A 22,475-nucleotide genomic window follows, 5' to 3' on the forward strand; every position below is an offset into this window, starting at 1 on the left:
AAATTTCTGCAGTTTTTCAGGCACTGAAAAACACACATTCTGACACAAAAGGCACTGCTACCCAATTTAAAATCACAATTCAAGAGCTTGGAGGCACTATCGATATTTTGCAAGTTTTACCAGAATTAATTTTTAATTTAAGTTTGTTCTTAGGAATGTTTTCTTTCGTAAGATTGACTCTAATAAATAGCATTTAACATTTAGCCAAACTTTAATCTTATCTTCTCATTACAAACAACTGAAAGCTTGATTAACTTTCAGAAGAGCCAATGAACCAGCTCTGCCCATGAAGATTTCCAGCCAAAGAATTCCAGTTTTTAAGCAGATATTGTTTAGGCTACAGTACATCAGATTAAAAGCTATATTGGGCCATCATCATTTTTCTACCTTAAAATTATATATAAATAACCAGAATGTTTCTTCAAAATAAATGCCTGTATGAAACATCTTCTGTTTTTCATAATGCCTCTGCCACAGCACAGCACTGCAATTACAGTCAAGTTAATTCAGCTCAAAGATTCCAGACTATTAGGACTGAGGAAAGTACGTAGTGCAATTTATTCTCTAATGATATTGTGTAAAGGCAAACCTATCACTTGCTGATAGGGTTGAAATACATGGCCTTAAATGAATAAGGAAACATAAGTTAATTAAACACTAGAGTGTCAAGGTTTTAGTGACCCCCTCTACTGGGGAGGGTAGCTGATTATAACAACGCTCATATACCAGTGACATTGTTTTAATTTAGTAGTTGGAGAAATGCTATGTTGAAAACATAAGAATTCAGAGCAATGGCTCTTTTACTTTGCTAGCCATCAAAGAATAATTGCACATACAGGCTTTATAATTGATTGTGTATAAATTAATGTTTGCAGAAACTTCCAAAGAAGAGCAATGAAGCTGGTGAAGGGTCTGGAGAGCAAGTCTTATGAGGAGCAGCTGAGGGAACTGGGGTGGTTTAGCCTGGAGAAAGGAGGCTCAGGGGAGACCTGATTGCTCTCTACAACTACCTGAAAGGAGGTTGTAGTGAGGTGGGTGCCAGTCTCTTTTACCAGGTAACAAGTGATAGGACGAGAAGAAATGGCCTCAAGTTGCACCAGGGGAGGTTTAGATTTGATATTAGGAAAAATGTCTTCACTGCAAGTGTTGTCAAGCATCGGAACAGGCTGCCCAGGGAAGTGGTTGAGTCACCATCCCTGGAGGTATTTAAAAGACGTGTAGACATGGCGCTTAGGGACATGGGTTAGTGGGACTTGGCAGTGTTAGGTTTATGATTGCACTCAATGATCTTAAAGGTCTTTTCCAACCTAAATAATTCTATGATTCTATGATTCTATCCAGTCAGGTTACAGCACCAGCTGCCTCCTCCCAGTTCTGAGCCAAGGGAAAGCAGCAGTGGATTAACCAGCATGGAGCACTCCAGCTGTAAACAGCTCAATGCAGACTCCCTGTCCAGTTTGTAAGGAAGGCTGGCAGCTCTTCTCCTCAGCCACCTAAAATGGATGCACACCCAAGAATCCCTGGCTGGAACAGTTAGCTTACTCTGATTACCTGCAAGACAGCTTCTTCTTGCAGCCTGACCCACATGCTGCATCTCCAACTTCCAAATGAGTCTCTTCATGTCAAACATGCACTCTTGATAGGGGATAGCACTATTTTCAGTCTGAGGCAGTTAATGTATTTTTTTATGGAAAACACCATACTCAACTAACAATGCAGTTACCTTGGAAATATTCCAATTCAGTTTAAATTAGACACATCAGTTCTACTAGGAGGGCCAGCATCCCTGGAGGAAGTAAGAACAACTGTCCCCTTCCTTCGCAGCTCAGGTGGGGCGTGGGACAAACAATTTCCTTTGGTGATACGGGGAGATGCACCCACATCTCCTAACTACCAGCTTTATCTAAGTATGATGAAAATCAGTGGTTGGTTGGAGGTATGTCTGCAATCCTTCTTTTTGGTCTTTTTCCACTTCTAAAAATTGTTTGCTTACTTTTGCAATCAGCAACAAAAACCAAAATCTTTTGTTCCCTTGGTGAAAGTCCAAATCACTAGGCTAGAGACTCATTTTTGTTTTCTTAAGAAAATCTCAGCACTACGCTTTGCAACCATAGAGCTGTAGATCCACCTCAGAACTGTGACACTGTTAACTATCAGCCTACATACCATAAAAGGTGGGATTCATCCTCAACCTAGAGAACACGAGAAGAACAGCATTAACAGGAAAGATCAAGGGCAACCGAATTCTGAAGCTCTGCTAGTTTGGTTGTTAGGGCGCTTCTCTGAGAGAAGCGTGGATACCTCAGGTAAGAAGAAAGAATTGCCTCAAGCTCCCTCAAGCCTTAAAACCTAATTGCTAGGGCAGTTAATAGGGAAAATGATTGGTAGAGCACTCCTTTTTTTAGCATTCCTATAAAGCTCTTGCTTCCTTTCCATTCCTATGTGCCTGTAAACAAAACATTTCAATAAAACACTTGTGTTAAATAAAATAACATTATTTTACTTTTCATTTTGTAAGTCTTTTGACACAGCCTAAGAGGTCTCAGTGTTTTGAATTGGTAGTTATACCAACCTACCAGCAAGCTGCAGAGTCATTAGTGTCTGACTGGGATAAACACGGGCAGCTGTAACTCTTCTGACAAGTCTTGACTAGCAGCAACAAGGGCCAGGCTCAAATTTAAAGGGCTGCAATAAAACTTCGTCCTGAGCCTCTCAATGAATCTAAGAAAGTTAAGCCTGGTGTTTAATGAGCTAATTTTCATCATTTTCAAAGATGAATCAATTGCCTTCGCAACATCTTATTAAAGCAAGACAAGAAAGTCCCAGCATAGTAGATAACTAGCACTGCCTAGTTCTACAGTGTAACCAATGCTATTTTACAGTCTTTACCTCTGCTAAGGCCAGCTGGTTGCTGTTAATCTTGGGCAATGTCTACTTTCTGGTTGAGGGCTGTCAGGTCTTGCCTGTCAACAAAGCTTAACTGAGGCTGCCACAGATCTGGAGGTGAGCAGCCTCCATGCTGCTGGATGCCTCGTCCCTTCTTGAGTGCCTCTCCCTTCTGCACTACCTGCTCCTGGGAGGTGATCCTCCTCACTTTAGCTAGTAGCTGGCTCTCAGTGCTTTAGCTCTGAACTATGCATGGGAAATGCAGTCCTCCAGCACAGAGATCTGAATAGATGTCTCTTTGCAAGTCTCCTGTGGTCTGGAAAGGTCTCCTACCGTTCTCCTTCCCTATTGCAGGAAGAAATGTTTGCATTTCAACAGCTCCTAATCTTTTGCTTAACTTTAAGTTGATCATTCAGCCCAGGTACAATAAGGCATTAATTAGTTACCCTAGGCTTTCAGTGTTATTAGATTTATAATTTTTTTCCTCACTTGAAATGCTTTCTTTCCTCTTTAAACAGGATGGCCTCCCAAACCTAATAAAACAACAAAAGTGGAATTCAGGCCTGTGCATTGATCCTTCTCACTTATGTGTCCTTTCTCCCCTGTAATTTTTGAAGGAAGAGGTTTGGGGCGGAGGAGTGGGGAGGAGAAGAGTCTGCTGTTGCTGTAGGCTACAGCCACTGGCTTTATCCATGGAAGGCCTTTGCCATGAAAGTTAGAGCCTGAAGCTGCCTGTGGCCTCAGACATATCACTGCATAAAACATTCCCAGACAGTATTTTTGAAATTTTATTAGCAAGAATGAAGGATCAAAAGTTACCCCTGCAACACAATTTTAGCTTCTTTTACAATTCCATACCAAGGAACTGGAGACCAATGCCACAAATATACACTACCTTTGTCCAGTACAACTAAGGCCCAGTTAAGTCAAAGACATGTCTTTAAGGAGAACAGTAAATATAAGCCATTCACGGTAGTGACACAAAGCCCAACACAGAAAGAGTCTGTATCTTCAGCATATCATTGTTATTTCTGTAAGGGTGTTTTTCCAGTGCCAAGAGAGTTTCTAATGGAAAAACTCCTTCCTAAACCTTTCAGCTTCTAGTAGTCACTACAGCAAAGAGGTACTACAAATGCCATTCTTTGTCAATCCATGCAAAGTAGAGATAGTTCCACCCTCATGTGTACAGACTCAGTTTTTATGCTCAGGACAGAACACAGCTTCCTTTTTATCTCTGAGTCAACAATGTATTGCTCACAAGACAGAACTGCAAATATCTTAGTTTCAACATTGAATTTGATATCTGAGCAGCCAGATCCACTCTTACTCTGTGTAAGGTACCACTTGTATCTTGTGAACTTAGGGGTTATGTCAAAGCTCAGATTCCCACTCATCCATTTGTTTTGTGAAAGTAAAGCATGACAATTTCTAGATGCAAGTGGAGAGCATGTTGGACTGCTTTTGGCAAAATCTTGTAAAGAATTAGCAAAACCAGCCTCTGTCTAAATAATCTATTAAATTAGTGCTTCCCATGCTGTCATTTAATATATACAATCCAAACATAACATTTCAGTTTAGGTTACTCTGATGTTTAAGACCATAGCAAACAAGATCCTACTTTCAAATGCCTTCTGTACTAGTAAACAAGAAACCCCATGAAGTGTAGGGATAAAAGATACAGAAAATTATCTTTTCTTTTCATCTCCATAGTTATTTCTTATACTTTACTCCTGCTAGTCATCTTAAGAAGGAAGACATCCAGTAAAAAGACAAGCAGTCTTGTCATACATGCGTATAGGATGTATGCAGAACTGTTTTCTCTACTTTTTGATTAGTCAAGCTCCAATCCAAACAGGTAAGATTTTTAAATGCTGCCCTAATTCTGATGAATTCCAGTTCAGAAGTCAACTCCACTATACTGTAGTCTCTTATCTCCTGCTGTTGCTGTGTAGACATCAGCACCATGTCAGATTCCCTATCAGCATTTGTAGAAGCAGTTTAGTGGGTGTAAGAATTATCCATGTTTGAAGGTAGGTGTCAGTCATCTGTTTTTCAGTATATTGCCAGTCTTGCTCATCAATGAATAATCATATTCCCAAACACGCTGAAAATGTCTGCTGAATAAATACTGGGAGAAAGACAAGTTGTGTATTTGACAGTGATCTTAATCATGGCAGGCTCCTTTTTTTTATTCCAAAGCCACAAACCAAAGGAGTTTTACAATACACTAGTATTTCATTGTCATACAAGAAGTCATATGTAGGCCTTTCGTTCTGCACCTTTATTCTGCATTGTGTTTCAGAGAAAAATGACATGATTATGCAATTCATAGGGTACTCAAACTGTCTTACAGCAGCTTGCTTGGAGATCTGACACTGATAAAGGTGTTTATTGCTGAATAGTATTTTGGAGCAACAGATTACAAGGAACTCTATAAAGATGAGCCAGGGATTTTGCATCATCTGTAAAACAGAATTAATAATGATCACATGGACAGAAAGCTGACAGGCAAGGCTTTTTGTCTTAGTTTAATATGAATGAACAGTCACAATATCCTACATTTTAAAAGGAAAACTAGACTTCAGCCAAAACCTATGTCTTGCACTACGAATAATAACATTCAATAAAATGCATGAGTATATAATAATGCATTAGTGACTGAGTGTACATCTCCAAACAGTGATTAAACTATTCATTATACTGAGTCAACATGTTTGAAAGTCACTGGAAGACACCAGCTGATTGGCAGAGGTGCTTTGGGGAATGAAGCCTGTGCATGTTTTAGTATTTATGTAGTGAAGTTTTGTCTGCTGCAGTTTGTTCTGAGAATGCATTTGCACTCTTTCTACAGAATATATTATTGTCAGGTACCATACTGCCCAGGTACAAGGCTGAATAAATGGCCAACTGTTCAAAACAGTGCATTTTCTTCAAATTCTCTGGAATGTTTCTTTCTAATCTGCCCTCTTTAAAAAAGAAATTAAAAAACAGACAGCTCTGAAAATTGGCCATTTCAGATGATGGTTCAGCATTTTTAGCCCCTGATATTCCTGTTTTCTAATTTGTAAAAGAGAATCTGTTTCGCTGCATCATATCAACCAATTTGTGCAATGCAGTGGTGTATAAACTGCAGCAGAGTATATACATGTGTTTGGGTTTCATTCCTCTCATACTGAACAACATCTCTCAGCATCTTCCTGGTTGTCTGGTCTCAGTGTGTCATAACTCTTCCACCTCATCCCCCATGGGGTCTTACAACTCCTCTGTAGTTCCTGGGCATTCCACTACCTGGCATGATTTTGTCCTTGTGAGGTAATTACACTTTTGGAAATGGATAACCAAGGTACCCAAGACTGACTGGCTCTCCCAAGCTCACACAGTAAGTAGTGGAAGGTGCATACACACTCTAAAGACCATCTTAGCTACCAAGCCACCTTTAATTTACACAGTTGCATCTTTTATTTCTTTTTCACCCTATCTAATCTCTTCCTTCTCCATTCTGCCTTCTAAGCCTTGGAAGGGCATCTCAACCACATGGGAAATGCCTTTTCCCTCTTTCAAATCCCTTCAGTGCTTATCTTGTTGCCGAAAGCATCTCCACAATTGTGAGCTTGTATTAGGTCAATAATGAGCCTTAATTCTTCCCAGAATCAGGAAAGACTTTCTGCAAGAACAACACTGGAAATAAAGTAAGTAACCACAAAGAGAGACACTATTTTCAGATGTATCTTTGGTGGCAACAACAAAATGGGAGCTTTTGATCAGCTGTAATGCTTTTATTCACAGATCAGTTTGGTTTCATGTCAGCAGTAATGGAAGTGATGCTATTTTCTGTTTTCCAATAACACCTTTATGGCATTATGTTATTTTTCATTTTCAGATGATACTTGCAATGATAAGACATAAATCAAGCCAAAGCGGGGAGAGGACTTGATTGAAAGACAATTTCCCTTGCAGTGAGTGAGTGACCTTTCTTAAAAGTTCAGAAGCTGTGCTGGAAAACCTTTCATTTATTTGATCAAATGACAAATAAATACCTTCAACTTTGACTTGTTGCCAGCATCTCTGTTACTCTCGTTCAATTTCAGTATAATGCCTGAACTAACTATATTAACTGATTAGAACTGTTCTCTAAAAGTGGTCCAAAATCAAACCCCATACTTTGATGATGTCAGGATCTGGATATGAAAAAATTAATTTTGAGAAACTTCATTCTTTATCTGAATCTTGTCAACTTTCCTCTGCACCCTGGTTTATTGGTCACCAGCAGTAAAAGAGATTGAAACAGTTAGGAGTTTCCACAGTAAGTGAAACTACTCTTCCACATGTCAATACAGTAGATGTATGCAAACTCTACAAATTCCCCTTCTCCACCAACTTCTTGAAACCCATATGGATATACCCATCGCAGGATTTTGATCTTTGAGGAAGGAAGGCAAAACAGGAAATACCAAGGTATCTGAGCTAAGCAAGGGCAGCCTTAGAAGCACAGTAGGCAAAATTCCATTCTTCCCTTCCCTTTCCTTTACCCTTTCTACTCATGTTACCATGCACAAGTACATTGGTCCTCTCTTTCTTTAATAAAAGATAAGTCACTAGTGCTATACCTCAGGGCTGGATACCATGGCTAATATTGTTCAACATGTTCATTAATGACCTGGATGATTATACTGAGTGCATCCTCAGCAAGTCTGTAGATGATACAAAACTGGGAGGAGTGTTTGATACACCAAATGATTGTGCTGCCATTTGGGGAGACCTTGACAGGCTGGAGAAATGGGCAGAGAGGAATGAAGTTCAAAAAAAGGAAATGCAAAGGGATTCCTGCACCTGTGGAGGAATAACCCATGCTCTGGTACAGGCTGGGTGCCAACAAGCTGGAAAGCAGATTTTCCAAGAAGGACCTGAGGTTCCTGGTAGACAAGAAGTTGAACATGAGCCAGCAAGTGCCTCTGTGACAAGGAAGGCCAACAGCATCTTCAGCTGCTTTAGGACGAGCATTGCCAACAGGTCGAGGGAAGTGATTCTTCTGCTCTATTCAGCCCTGGTGAAACACAGGGATGGGGTACTGGGTCCAGTTCTGGGCTCCCCAATACAAGGGAAACTTACTGGAGTGAATTCAGTGAAGGGCAATGAGGATGATGAAAGGTTTGGAGTATCTGTCATATGAAGAGAATCTGCGTCAGCTGGGGTTGTTTAGCCTGGAGAACAGGCTCAGGGTGGGGATCTTATCCATGTGTATAAAAATCTGATGGAGGGGAGTAAAGAAGATGGAGCCAGACTCTTCTCCGTGGTATAGTGGCAGGATGAAAGGCAATGGGCACAGACTGAAATAAAGGAAATTCCTTTTAAACATAAGCAAAAATCTTCTTGTGAGAGCGGCTAAGCACTAGAACAACCTGTTCCTGACAAGATGTCGGGACGTGGCCTGAGCTCCACACAGGCTTTGTACTATTTTAAATATTTCAGGATTTTTAAAGAAATGTGAGGCCTCCCCTTGGAATACCTTATTCATTGATGTCAGTGTTTCATCACCCAGCTAAATTAGAGTATTTCTTCTGGCTTGACTGTATTTTAGCTTATACCCATTGGTGCAATGAATTTTTTTTTTTTTTTTTTAGTTTGCAAGCTTTAAACAGATTATGTCTTTTCTGACAATATCATCCCAAGACCCACAAAATTTTGCTTTTCTTGTAATGAATAAAAATTCATTTTCCACTTCAAAAGATCTGTAAAAATAAACCCAAATGGTTGAATAGAGAAAACTTAGAGCAATGACCACTGCATTCTTAAAAATAAAAAAAATCCAACTGTTTTCAGGTTACTTATGTGAAATTACTCTAGGCATGGTGATACTGGGGGTTTTCAAGATGTGATTGGACAGGGTGCTAGATAATCTCATCTAGGCTTCCTTTCCCATGAAAGGTTGGACTAGATGATCTTTCGAGTCCCTTCCAACCTGGGTGTTAGATTCTATAATACCACTTCCCCCTTCGCCTTTCAAAAGCAGAACCTCTTCCAGCAAACATTCTTTCCATTTCAATCCCCAAAATAATATTTTTGACGTGAAAATGAGAAACTGAGAAGAACTTGAAATACAATGTTCACTGTTGCCAAAAGGTTGTAACGAAGGCATATTTCCAGCTGAAACCAGTTTTAATTAACATAGTTGATGCTGTGTTTTTGAGATGTCCAAAATTCTTGAATGACGAATGCAATGACTGTAAATACACACAGAGCACCGAACTTGGTCCCTAATCTTCGTAAGTCTCCAGGCAATGAAAGGTATTATTGATGGGCTATTCAGTTGGTTATGTAAGGATTTGCAAGGTTACTATCACGCAGTACAGTGTAGCTCACAGCATACATTCTAGAGCTCCTTAATTCTTAAACTAAATTGTGTATAAAATAGAAGTCAAGAAAGCATTCCTGAAAGTTTCATAAAAAATAGCTTGATAAACAGTATGGCAAACATTCTTTGGAAAAGTAATCCTTCAGACTAAATTTTGGGAGATTTACTTATCACCAGCAATGACAAACTTATGAATCCTAGAGCTAGCCTATTCCTAGGCATGGATTATATTTATATATGGTGACACAGTATTCAAGCTTAGATATCTAAAGTTAGAATTCCTAATCCACGCACTAAGGAATAAGAGTGTGCTGATTTTAGACTGTACTTATTCTAAGCAATGAGCAGAACAGTTGAGTGTAAAAATACAGGTGGGGATGTGAGTAAAGGAGGAATGGAAATCATGAAAAATGAAATTAGTGCTATTTCTGGGAAATCAGCATCATAGAATTGATGAATGCTGGTTAGGTAAAAGAAGGAGATACCCAAGAGGACTTTCTGTATGGAACTCAGGAAAACACTGAGTTACATTGAAGCTAAGTGAAACCAGCTAGGCAAAAATAAAATAAAAACAGCCCCAAACCACAATTTGAATGTGACTCTTGAGTAGACAAAGAGCTCAATGGATTATTCAACACCCAGACATAATGAAAATAGGTACAACAGCATAGTTCTATGAAATAAAACAGCAGTAATATCAAGGCTGTTACTTTAGCTGAGTTTAGACAGCTGAAAATTGAAGAAGAAATAGAAATGTGACAGAATAGAGCTCCTGTGGCTTTTTGATAAACAGTTGCAAGAAATGACTTCCTGGTAGACCAGACCTATGTTAGTGAACAGTAAGAAGAAACATTCCTAGGCAATGAAACACAATTATCTATGCCATTATAAAGACATTATAGCCTGGCATAGCTTTGGCTCAATATAACTACCCCTTTCCTAAATAATTCCTGGGCACAGTCTAAGAATTAATATGAACAAAGGAACATTCCGAGTAGGAAATTTGCAAATAACTTTCCTATTTTGGAGGCTAAGAGAGATCAACCAAGTTATTTTGTGCCAGTTAGCCCCAATGCTAGAGATGTTAATTTACTAGTATATAGACACAGCCAGTCCAACTTGCAGAAGCAGTCTGCAGACCCAATCCCAGGAGTAGTTTTGCTTATCACTTTAATGGGACTTTTTACCAAATTGTTCAGCTGCAGTGGTCCAGAAAAAAATTGAAAAGAACGATTTTCTTTGGTTATGTATGAGGGATGTAAGTTATCTTATGCTAAGACTAATGTATAATGCACCTTTTCTATGTGTTGGAAAAAAAGACTCTGATTAGTTCAGTGAATTTCAAAATAGAGGTATTAATATAAAAAATGTGGTGATTAAACTATGCTTAACATGGGAGAGAAAAAGCTTGGCCTCAAAAGTGCTCCCCGAGGAACAGAACACTTTGCCTCATAAAGAGACATGACAAGCACAGAAGTGGAGGCTACGCTGCTCTGTAACTGTCAGCCAAATGTTTTGTCTGAGAAGCTACTGGGTAACCCATCTTGAGCAGAGCAGTGGAACAGGCATAAATGGCAAAAGGCATGACGCACGGCCAGTTGCTAGCTCAAGTAAGCATTTCACAGTTAAAGTTATAGCTCTCCTTTCTTTGAAACAAGAAACATATTTGCACCATGCTGAGCACAGTGATGGCATTCAAGTAATTAATGAGAATCCATGCCATTTTATAAACTGAAACACACCTCTTCTTTTACACAGAGATCATTTCATCCATCACTTGTAGGCACCTCAGGAAAGTGGGAACTGCTACATAGCACAGTACTACATAAAAGTTCTAGCTAAGCAACAGACAAAAATAATCTCCTTCTTAAACTGAAATTAAAGGGAAAGCCTTATGAAGGGAAAATGAAATTTCCCCAGCTGCAGCTTGACAGTAGGTCTAGTCTAAACAATTCTTGGTCAGAGTAAAACAGGGACCTGTCTTCCTGGCGTCATCTATGTAATGTATTAAATATAGTACATTGCTCTGATAAATAGTACTTTAGCATTTATAAGTAGTGTATTTCTGTCAAAACCTAATGAGAGCTTTTCACCTGCATAAAAATGCATTAACTAGATATTCTGTACTCTTGACAAATTCTGACTCTGGTGGTTCTGCATTTACTTATCCTGCATTAGACAGGTAACTGTAAATACATTATGACCGCAATCCAATCATAGCAAAATATTATGCAGCATTTGGGAAAATATTTCATCTCCTCGTTTGCAGAAATTGACTTGATAAGGTACCTCATATGTAGCCCTTACTTTATTGTAAGGTTTTTAGCACGATTGGTTACTAGGGTATAGGATGTTAATATTTTCAACAGGAAAAAATATGCTACAGGAAGGAAGGTACTTCGCCTTCCTCCAAAACAGCCTAATTTGATGTGGCACAAGTTTTCACGCGAGATATATAATTCCATTAATGTGGGAAATATAGTTTTCCCAAAAGTTTCCTGTGGGGGCTGTGTCTTTGAATAGCTCTTCATGGGCCCGCTAGAGCTGACTCTCTGTCATGCAGAGGCTCATGGAGTGTAACTCAGATCTACCAGACTTCAGGCATTCAGCAAATTTTCTCTTGTTTCTCCTCTCTGAGCAGTATTGTTCACATCTGGAAAAGATGGTAATAGATTTTATCAGAAAACTACTGGCCAAATTGCATATGCAAGCGAAGGAGTGAGATGAAGGGATCTGGGATGGTCACCGTGGCCCAGGAGCTCTCTGATAAGCAACCCCTCCTTGAAGGCTGAGAAGACCAAGTCCAAAGACGTTGCTAAAGCAAGGAGATCTACTGTCCCTTGAGAAAACTGGTGATGCCTCAGGACAGCAAACACAACCGGGAGACAACAGTCATCTTGTTCTGTGTATCAGTGGGTCTCAAAAAAATCCAGTGCTGGATGCTTGGGTACTACCACATTTAAATATCAGGGATTTGATTGCATTTTCAATGGCAGTAGCATTGAGCACTTCTGAAAATTATCATCTTTTAACGTCATATAACTGTCTGAAATACTTAAATTTGCATTCAGATCAGCAAAGCAACCTTACCCAAATTGCCCTGAAAACATCAGGATTTCTATATAGTAAGTATGCTAAATAGGATGAGAATTTTTCCATTCTCTTAATTCATTAGCTTCATGAATCCACTCTTCCTGTTTTCCTTTTTCTTTAATACAAAATTATATTCCACATATGTTAATCTCTCTAAAGAATTCCTTCTACCTGCTAGATTGCCTCTCTTACCTTGTGGTCTACTGTATTACTTAATGCAAGTTTTGAAGTTTTGAAGATAGGTCATTTACAACAGACAGCCATTTCTGTTCATTCTAGGATTTGATACAGTGCTAGTCCACATAGCTACCATGTGCTACAAGGCCTGCTATATCTCAAAAAACATGCTTAGCCATTCCTGGGAGCCCTGAAATGGCTGCTCTGAACTTCATAGACATGCTTTTGTTCCTCAGCTTCCTCCTTATCTCTCTTTTTCAAACTCAAGAATCACAAAATATTCTGCAGGACTAAAAGGCTCCAAAGGTGCATATCCCACAAATTTCATGTAAAAGATTATTTTATCCAACCTTGTAACAATAACAATAGAAGATTCAGTTTACTTTTCGTAGTAGGAATGCAGGTAGAAGATATTAGCTCTCAAAATCCTGGAGCAACATACTGTATCAAAGTGTAAATCCAACTTCCCTCATAAACAAACTTTCTCCTCTCAGAAACACTTTGATTCACAATTCTATTGAGCAAAATAAACATGGATACTCAAATACAAGCCTTACAATTCACAAGAGGGAAGGTAAGAGAAAGCATCCCATACAGCAAAAAATACAGATAATGCAATAATGACAGTTGCTGTTTTGTTGGTCCACTATCTATCACTACAATCCATCATCAGTATCTGAAAACTTTTGCCAGACTGACTGTGAATTTCTATTCTGTATCTTTTAATGCAGCCTACCTCATTATAATCCCCTTGACAGCACAGAAGTAAGAGATGGTCTTATTAGCTGCCAGAAATAAAAGATATTTTAGCAGAAGAAAGCCTCTTTAAACAATATATTTCTTCAGGGAAATTCATCAAGGATGAGAGCAGTAAGAGAGTAATTCTTCAGGAGTTAAGACATGAAATATAGACTATTGTGTAAAGCACAGCTTTGCTAAAATCCATATAGAAGACTGAAACACCACACTGTGTGGCAGACTTCTGATAAGACATCAGGGCTATCCAGCAGTGTTCTAATCCTAAATGGGATATCTATCAGTTCAATCACAAGTTCAGGCTAAATTTCTGAAGGTCCTTGATTTTTGGGAAGATCCAAAATTTATCAGAACATTACCATTCGGATGATGAAACTTTGAGCCTCCTCATTGCCACAAATTTATTAAAAGCTTATTAAAAGTATCTCTTGTATGTGTGCATCTACAGGGGATCACCTAAGACTTGCATTTTGGCATTTAATCATTACTGCAGTAGATACTATTATTTTTCCTCAGTAGAATCAAATATGTTGAAGAGTGATTGAGTTTAGTCTAGATCAGCACTTCCCAACACATTAGGTCTATTTGGAGCTGGATCGTGTCTTTTGAGGAGTTACAACCATGCTGTTTACAGAGTGCCCTGAAACATCTTTAAACTGGAAATTGCAATGTGAACAAACCATCATTTCCAGCTAATCAAAACTGTAGTTTTATGAGTCAGGCATGATACAAATTAATTACAGTTTAAAATAAATGTTGGATCTTTGTTTTGGGGTTTCTCACTTCTGTATCTTTGCAGATGCAACATTTAGCAGGTAACCCTGCTAAAGCACAGCTTCCTCTTTTTATAAATTAAATCCAAGAATCACATGATTCCATGATCTGAAATTTAAATAAATTATGGGGTATTTAAACTATAGTACATTTCATAAGACTGAGAGATGAAGAAAATGGGCTGTTTTACATGATAGGTCATATAAACTGTTGAAAAATTCTTTTCTGCATAAGAATTACCTTAAGAATGTTGATCCTGTGCTATTACGATTTAGCCAGTAAGTATGGTGTTCTTTGTTGACAGAAACCATCCATCAGTTCCTGAAGGAGAGACACTACATTTTAGCAAAGAAAATAGCCCACATTATTACCACCCTCCAACTGTCATGCTACCTGGTAGAATGGGATGTCATGTCCAATTATCAGTATGTTAATGACACCTGCCCTGAAATCAAATTTTCAATTTTCAGAGCTGATGGATATGCTTGGGTTCTGGACAAGATTAGGGTTACATGCAGATCTTGGTGAGTTACAGTCCCGACAAATATCTGTTTGTTCTTCATATTCCCTTCTAAGGGAAAAGCAGGCAAAGTAAGGCTCTAAAACAATAGCCATATTATGTCCTGGGCTGAAACATGCGCCCTAAAGCAATCAATATGTCCTCAGTCATTCAAGCAAGCAAACATTATTTTGGAACTAGTTGTTGATTAACTTTTTCATAGTGGGAATATTTTGTCTAAATCATAAGTAATCTTTCCTACCTGTAATGCATTATAATACTCTATACTATTTCATTTCTATTCCTACTTTGCTAAAGATTAGGAAAGACCAGTTAGAAAAATGGTTAAAAGTCAGTTCTAAGAAGTAGCTTACATTCTCTGTCTTTAGAAACAAGACAGACATTTATGGTTTGGGAGGCCTGTTTTCTCACATTAGCTAGCATGATATAAGGCTGTAAATGTCCCTTTTCTACCTTGAACGGTCTGAAAAAAAGACTCATTTTCAAGTGAGTCAAATTTAACAATGCACAACAAATATACTTAGCAAAAAGCTGGCTAAATAGAGCTTAACAGGCATATGCATTTCTGCAAATCAATTTGACATCTGGAGTCTGATTTTTCTATTTTGCTTTCGCTACATCTTCTTGAAGAAATTTTAGGAGAAATAACCAGAGAAGCAGCATTGGCAACATATTGGAAAAATGCTGGTTACAGATGGTATAAAGAACACTCTCTTGCTGAAAATCCATAAAGACTCAAAGCAACAGACAAAAAGAATGGGATACAAAAATAGTTCATAAATTCTAAAAGCATTCCAGCTTAGTAGCTTTATTTCCAGAGTTAACCAAATACACTTGAAATTTAAAGGTAGAGATTGTTAACAGGTCATGTTCTTAGCAGTGCTGACCCAAGGTTAAGTATTTTTTTTTCCAAGCTATCTTGGAGTCAATAGCTTCAACAGGGTGTGTAATATCCCCTACTTTTAATAATGTTCTCAGCTTGACATTATCAAAGTCCTATGTGTTTCTTTTGACAAAAGTAAAGTTTATGTTTCCCAAAAGTCATTGCATATGATATTTGTATGGGCTTTTTTTTTAAATAAAAGAGGCAGGGTTTACTGGAATACAAAATCTAACCTACAAGTGTCCAGAATGACAATCTCCCAGCAAAAGAGAGGTCTCCTCACAAACACACTCATTAACCACATTCATTTTCTTTGTATGGTATGGTTTCCGTAGAGGTGTTTAGATGCTGATACAAATGTGAAATGAATGAAGACTGTGGGAATCTGTGTGTAGGTGTGCAATAGCCAGGCTGCTGAAAGTTGAGCGTGACTGATGTGCAGATAGCAGGCTATGTGTGGAGAATGATAAACATGTTGGGAGAAAAGATTAGTGCACATGTGAAAGGGAACTTGCTATATACTGCCTGAATTTGTAGCACACCCCCGCTCTCAAGGTTATCTCCCCTCTCCTCTCCCCATATTTGATTACACTCAACAGAGTGATAAGTATACTGCAGCAAGATGAGATGCATTTATTTTGCTGAACAATCCCAGAGGACTTAGAAAGCCAGAATAATTCCCCATCCAAGGTACAACTTAGGTCTTCAGGATACAAGCTGGGCATTTTTTTTTTGTTTGTTTAGAAATGCAGGATCAGAGCAGTTGAAGTTATTTCTAGACTGAGGTCAAATCCAGCAAATAGCTTTAGCCAGATCTTCAATTTTTAAGGGATGATTTTATGTTTGTCCAAAAGTCCTGCTGCACCAATGTAAACCATTTGCATGCCTAATCCTTCCTAAGACTTCTGCTCCTAACGAGCCACTCCAGTCAACAAGAGCATATGACTTTCCCCAAAGCCATCCAAGAGATGTACCCCGGCACTGCAGGGCAAACACAAGGCCCTGGCTGTGAGGTTCCTGCCCTGCAAGCCCCAGGGAAGCCCCTGCGGTTCTTCGCCCTTGGGAGCCCCCAGCCCCAGCTGCACCCTGACAGTGTTCCTCTGTAGGTTTTGAGTTAGTAAAGGAACGTCAATGCCCTCTTTGTTTCTCTCTCCCTGTTAAAGACTGGGGGTTGTGAAGTTTTGCACAACTGCCATTGGACTGTCAGGGAAAGATTTTGAAGGCCATTATCAAGCCACTTCCATTATGTTGTGGCTTAGCAATAGAAAATACACCCCATACACAAGGGCTGAGTAAGCTTCCTTCTCCAAACTCCCTGCTTACATCACTCCATGACGGGAGGATGAGCAAGACCAATTAAAGACATTAAATTCACCATAATGGTTGGTCACTTTAATGAAAAAGCCTATATTCAAACACAAGTGGCCATTCCATTTTACTGTTTTCATGACATTTTTCCCATGGCATAGCAAAGAAAGATTTTAAAAAGACACATTTCCAAGCTCTGAACATGATAATGGGAAGCAAATAGTGCCTGAACACCACAAAGTAGGCTCCTTTTAAAACCATAAGATACCATTCAGACACGCTGTCAGTACTCTTACTGCAACCTTGCTCTTAACAATAACTTGGTCTGAGGAAAGTAAATGAAAAAAGGGAGTTTTTCATTTTTTCCCATGGAAGCATAAATTACTTTGCAAATCAAAATATGTACATATGTATGTACATTTATACATGTGTGTGCGTATACACTTACAAATATAGTAAAAATTCCAAATGCTCATGAATTTATCACACTCCGTAGCAGTTTGTTTCAGAAAAAACTACTGTCTTTGTTTAAGAATAATGCTTTATTTTGCATCGGATAGTTCTCTAGATGCTAACCTTTGGTTATTTTATATCTAGATTTGAGGTGATGAGAATATTTATGACAACAGGGATTTAAAACTTGACACTGAAAGAAGGTGACACTGAAAGAAGGTGGCAGTAATAGGCACTAAACACTTAGATAATGCTTGAAGTTACCCAACAGTATTTCTGTGGCAATCCCTGTTATTCACTCAAGTTGAGCTGGAACGTACTGGGGAATTTAATCCTTATTCTGTTTGGTGCAATAAAAATTGCATGCTGTTCTCATAAAGTTACCAACAAATTGAGTTATACCAATGACCAACTGAACAATGGTATGTCTTGCCCTAGACTTTTGCTTTTACCTTTTGAAGCACCAACTTTTAGAAATAACTGCTTCATTGCATTCATTCCCTCACCCTTCCAAGACCTGCTCCCCTCATATTGAATGAGTTTTAAAATATCCAGTTCAAATCCCATAAAAGGGGAAGACCAAAGATTCCAGTCATATTACCGCTGAAATTCAAAGTTGAGCCTTTACTGTACTTTCTTTTCCTACTGCTGCTGAGGTTATTGTTAGCAATTATTTTACTGAGAGAAGAGGGAGGTGGAGAAAAAAAAAAGATGAGAAAGAATGAGTGGTTAGATAGCAGTGTTCTGCAAGACATACTTAGAATCAATCATATTACTGTTTTCTCAGCCAGGCTAGTGATCATAAATTCTGTATCTTTCCCCAAGCTCAGTGGCTGTGCCAGCCATTCATTCTGAAATGTTTCATGTTTCCGGTACAGGAATTCACAATAGGATTATGGATTCAGGAGAAAGCTCTGCTCAAGGAGGGGCAGGGAATGAAAGGAGACTTGTTCGGTACAGAAATGCACAGTGTGCAAAAGAAAAAGCAAGCCAAGAAGATGGAGGAATGGAAAAGGAGGCAGAAAAAAAGAGAGTTTATTTGTAGTTCATGACAGAAATTTTGTTCAATGAGGAGTTTCTCTGCCTTGCCTTACTTTCATTTGGAAGCTGGAACTGGAATTTCATTGGGCCAATTTGGAATTGACCACTAACACCTGGAAAAATATTTTTACACCTGGAAGAGCCAAAGGAAAAAGGGGTATACACACATGGCTGAGTAATATTTTGTCTCTCTAACCTCCCAGCTGTAAGTATGGCAGTGGCTAAAGCAAAATCTGCAAATGAAGTCATGTTTCCTCTCCTCTCGTGTCACCCCACTGGAAAAAAATGCCATTTCTCATAAGAAATGCAATGTTCCTCCTCCCTTCCCCATACATGTCTTGGAGGTCCTGGCACATAACGACTGCCCATATGCGTTTGGCTTGAACTCACCAGTCTGTTCCTAAGATACAGTGGAGCCTGAGGGGAAGAATTTGCTAGTGAAGAGATCTTATCCTGGAAAAACTAGTTACAGAGCTATGCACTGGCCTTGCTGAAAAAAAAACAGAATAAAGAGCAGCCAAATATTTTCCATGCCACCAGTGGTTAAAGCAAATGGGAACACAAGCAGGGATGTGCTTGTGCTACAAGGTCCTATATCTACAGGAGCCATTCTACTACTGAAGCCACCGGGAGTCGTGAGCTAGAAACCTCTGCTCTACGTCTGTATCTTGCAGCTGTTAGAAGCAATGAGTGCTGGATTTCAGCAGCTTCTGCTGAGTTTTGAATCCAGTGTCAGTCCAGAGGCATTAACTGTTGTCTTTCAAGAGGCAAGGTCTGGTTTTTTTTCTGGTGAAAGGAAGGTGCTGCTATTAAAAGTTTGCCCCTAGAATGCTGGGAAGATCTGCCTCCTTGAACACCCAGGTCTTGCACATTGTTCAATGTTCAAAACTCAGTGGGAGCAATAAACCCAAATTTCCTGACACTTGATGAGGAGCAACTGTAAGGGAAAGCTCCTGAGCGTGCCCACACTTCTGGGATGCGTGTAGAAACTCAACAGCAACAGTGCAATAACTTAATATAACCAGTTACCCTTCCCTTTCCCCTGACACCTTTTTTTGTTTCAAATCAAGGCATGGAGGTGTGGCTAACCATTGGCTATCTCCCCACCTCAGGCTGGCAAGCTAATGATGCAGAGCACGGGTAATAACATAAGTTCACCTCTGTCTTCACATTAGAGATTAAAGGTCCAGTCTTTTAGACAAGCCAGATCAGGATAAGCCAAAACCTGACTACTCAGAGTAATTTCCAATTGATAAATACATCAGAGATCTCTCCCTATCCAAAAGCATCCTTGGGCAAAAGACAATTTAAAGTAGAATGTTTCAAAATGCAAGGCTAAATTTAAAGAATGGTTTCTTCTCTGCAGTGCAATACTGCAGATATAATTGACTACTGGACCATGATGTACATATTTGTGTTGGGCTTTACACAGGCAGAATTCTAACATTTAAATACTTTAAATGGTGCCATCACTAAAACTCCAAAAGCGTGTATGATTTTGTATATTAAATATATAGATACATGTGGATTATTTTATAACTGTAATTATATGCCTTTATAATTACAATGGTTTGTGTACACTGAAAAATGTGATGCTTAAAAATTTTTCTCCAAAAATACCAAAGCCAAAAAAAACGCCTTAGTTTTTCACATTTGTGTGATCCCTTTGGGGCAGTTCTTACACTCCTTTCTCAGGGCTGGAGCTCTAGAAGTAGCATACGACAACCAGAGCCAAGGAGAGTAGCAGGTACTGTGCTTTGAGTGTAATCAGAGCCTTGTCCCCTCTTAAGTGAATTCAGTGGGTGTTTCAATTGAAAGATATTGGCTCTACCCAGTTTTCTACTTATATTCACAAACAATACTGACTCAATCACTTTCAATCTCAAGTGTACATGACTAACAAGTAATTTCCTGCATTTGTGACATACCATGACCCTCCTTGATGCTGTTAAAGTTTGTGACTACACAGAAAAACACTGGCAAGTTGATAGCGAATGACCCTCGGTAAGTTGTTCTGCAATTGCTTGACTTTGCTCTGCAAGTTTATGCTCTCATAGCAACATGGACAGCATATCATTCTATGCTGGCTTCATTAAAAGAAAGCGATCCTGTCTTTCAGCTAAAAAAAAAGAAAAGCCGTAACTGTTGAAGCAGCATGCACCTAATAAGCTACTTCTAAATCTGGCTCCATCATTTCAGTCTGTGGACCAGCAGAACAGAGCTTGCAGAATCCTTCTCAAGTAAGTATTGCTTTCTCTTAACAGCATGTTTGTTTTTTCATTTAAAATGTATAACAGGTAGTAAAAAAGTCTTCAGCATTGAATTAGTGGTGCTGCAATATGACAACTGAATGCCTGCTTTAAACATGAATTAACATGCTCTGTTGTTTCATTTGGCAGACATTACTGTCTTAAAAAGGAAATACTTAACACATTAAGGTACAAGACAGCAAATTATATGGATGAAGCTTCCCAAAGCTGCAGTGCTAGAAAGCTAATGGAATGATTTATAACTGACTGTCATGATAGGGTTTTTTTAAAATTAGTTATGTATCTTTTATTTGCATAATACACATAATGGAACATGTCTATTTGATCTCATCAGAACTAGAATATGTATTCTGGATATGCTGCTGGCCATTAAGTATGAAATTAGCAAAATCATTTCTATCTTCAAGAAAGGAAAAAGTCAGACAGTGGCATTAATATTATTAATGAAGCTAATATGTACACATTAAACCTACCTCAGGTTTGTATTAAATGCTGAAGGAAAATATTTGTAATGGATGACTTTGTATCATTATACAAAGTATTAGTCAGTCATTGTTAAACCCAACAGTATACAGATGAAATAATTGTTTGTATGAGAAACAACATAAATGCATGCCATTTGCCAAAACAAACAGCACATACTGTAGCATGCTTTCTGCAAGAGTATTTAAACAGCCCTGATGAACAGGTCTAATATAATGAAACGGGGTGGGACTATGGGAGTTGAAGGAAAAAATAGCAATATTTTTCTTCATGTTTAAATTGCAACTGTTGTAGCAGAAAGAAGCGAGGAACAGGCAACCCACAGGGCTACCTTCACATATGGTGTTCAAACACACGCATATCCACATGCAAACAAACATGTTTTTTCTCATTTAGTCCTAGCTGCTTAGCACCAGTTCCCATGACATGCAGCTCTGATTGCAGACACACAGGTTTGCAGCACTCAGCAAAACTATATTGTAGCTGCATCTGAAACATTACAGCTCTGATACTAATATCCTGGAAACTTTTAACACAAACATGTCCTATACCTCCAAATAATATTATTTATCATAATTTTTTATGTAGGGAAAAATATGCTGCAAAAAGTCAGATTGTTTCATTAACTTTCACAGAAAGCTACATAAATATTTTCCTCCTGCTCAAGTTATCCATCCTCCAACACCCCATGACAACAGAAGTCAAGAAATTACCATGTATTTCTCCCAGTTATTTTCAAATTATTTGTAACAACCAATTTAAAGCATACCGCCAAGCCAACTCATTTATATGCACGCAAGCTTTTTTAAGCAAACTTTTCCAGGACATATTGAAGCATGGAACTGGAACAACCATTTCTTTATTTACTGTGTAATAGAAACAGAAAGTCTTTGCCAGATTATGCATATGCAGAGATAAAGAATGAAAGCAGAGATAACAAAATTACTGTGTCACAGTTATGGTGAACAATAATATATGCTTCCATTTGCAAGCAACACTAAGCTTCCTAGGGCCAGCTCTGAACATCCTAATAAATTAGAAGCTAATAAAGGAGAGGTTTAGCCTGACATCCCACAGCCCTTCCCAAAATCTCAGGAAAACACAAGATAGTTATAACAAGGCCAGTAATTAGTAAAACTTATGGTACCATTCCCACAAGACTAAAGGAGACATCAGTGAGTAGTAACACCACTAACAAGCTTTGATCATTTCCACAGCTATTACTATTCAGCAACAAGAGGAAGCAATCATTGGTAACTATTTCTGAGACAGACTAGGAGGGTGAGGAGGAGGAAGAGGGCTGCATTTGTGAGGCGTCCAAGGGGAAATGGTGACTTCATGATCAAGGAGATTGCATTGCCTAGATGAAAAGACTTGTTCCTTCCTTATCCTTTGTGATTTCCTAATCCTTCAAAAGAATGATCCTAATGAAATCCCACAAACCTAGTACAGGTCAATTGTTCTTATGAAAGTCAAGGC

At 38.7% G+C, this 22,475-nt stretch overlaps 1 protein-coding gene across 1 annotated transcript in view; it reads left to right on the forward strand.

Annotated features, from left to right (window-relative positions):
• The first annotated feature begins 20,381 nt into the window (after positions 1 to 20,381).
• The window catches only part of BEGAIN (brain enriched guanylate kinase associated), a 165,946-nt gene continuing 163,852 nt past the window's right edge, over positions 20,382 to 22,475 (forward strand). The window contains exon 1 of the mRNA XM_075151084.1: positions 20,382 to 20,483. The gene's annotated coding sequence lies outside the window, so the exon portion shown is untranslated. The remainder of the gene's footprint in view (positions 20,484 to 22,475) is intronic.

Source organism: Calonectris borealis, chromosome 5 (genome assembly GCF_964195595.1).
Source record: "Calonectris borealis chromosome 5, bCalBor7.hap1.2, whole genome shotgun sequence".
NCBI lineage: Eukaryota > Metazoa > Chordata > Aves > Procellariiformes > Procellariidae > Calonectris > Calonectris borealis.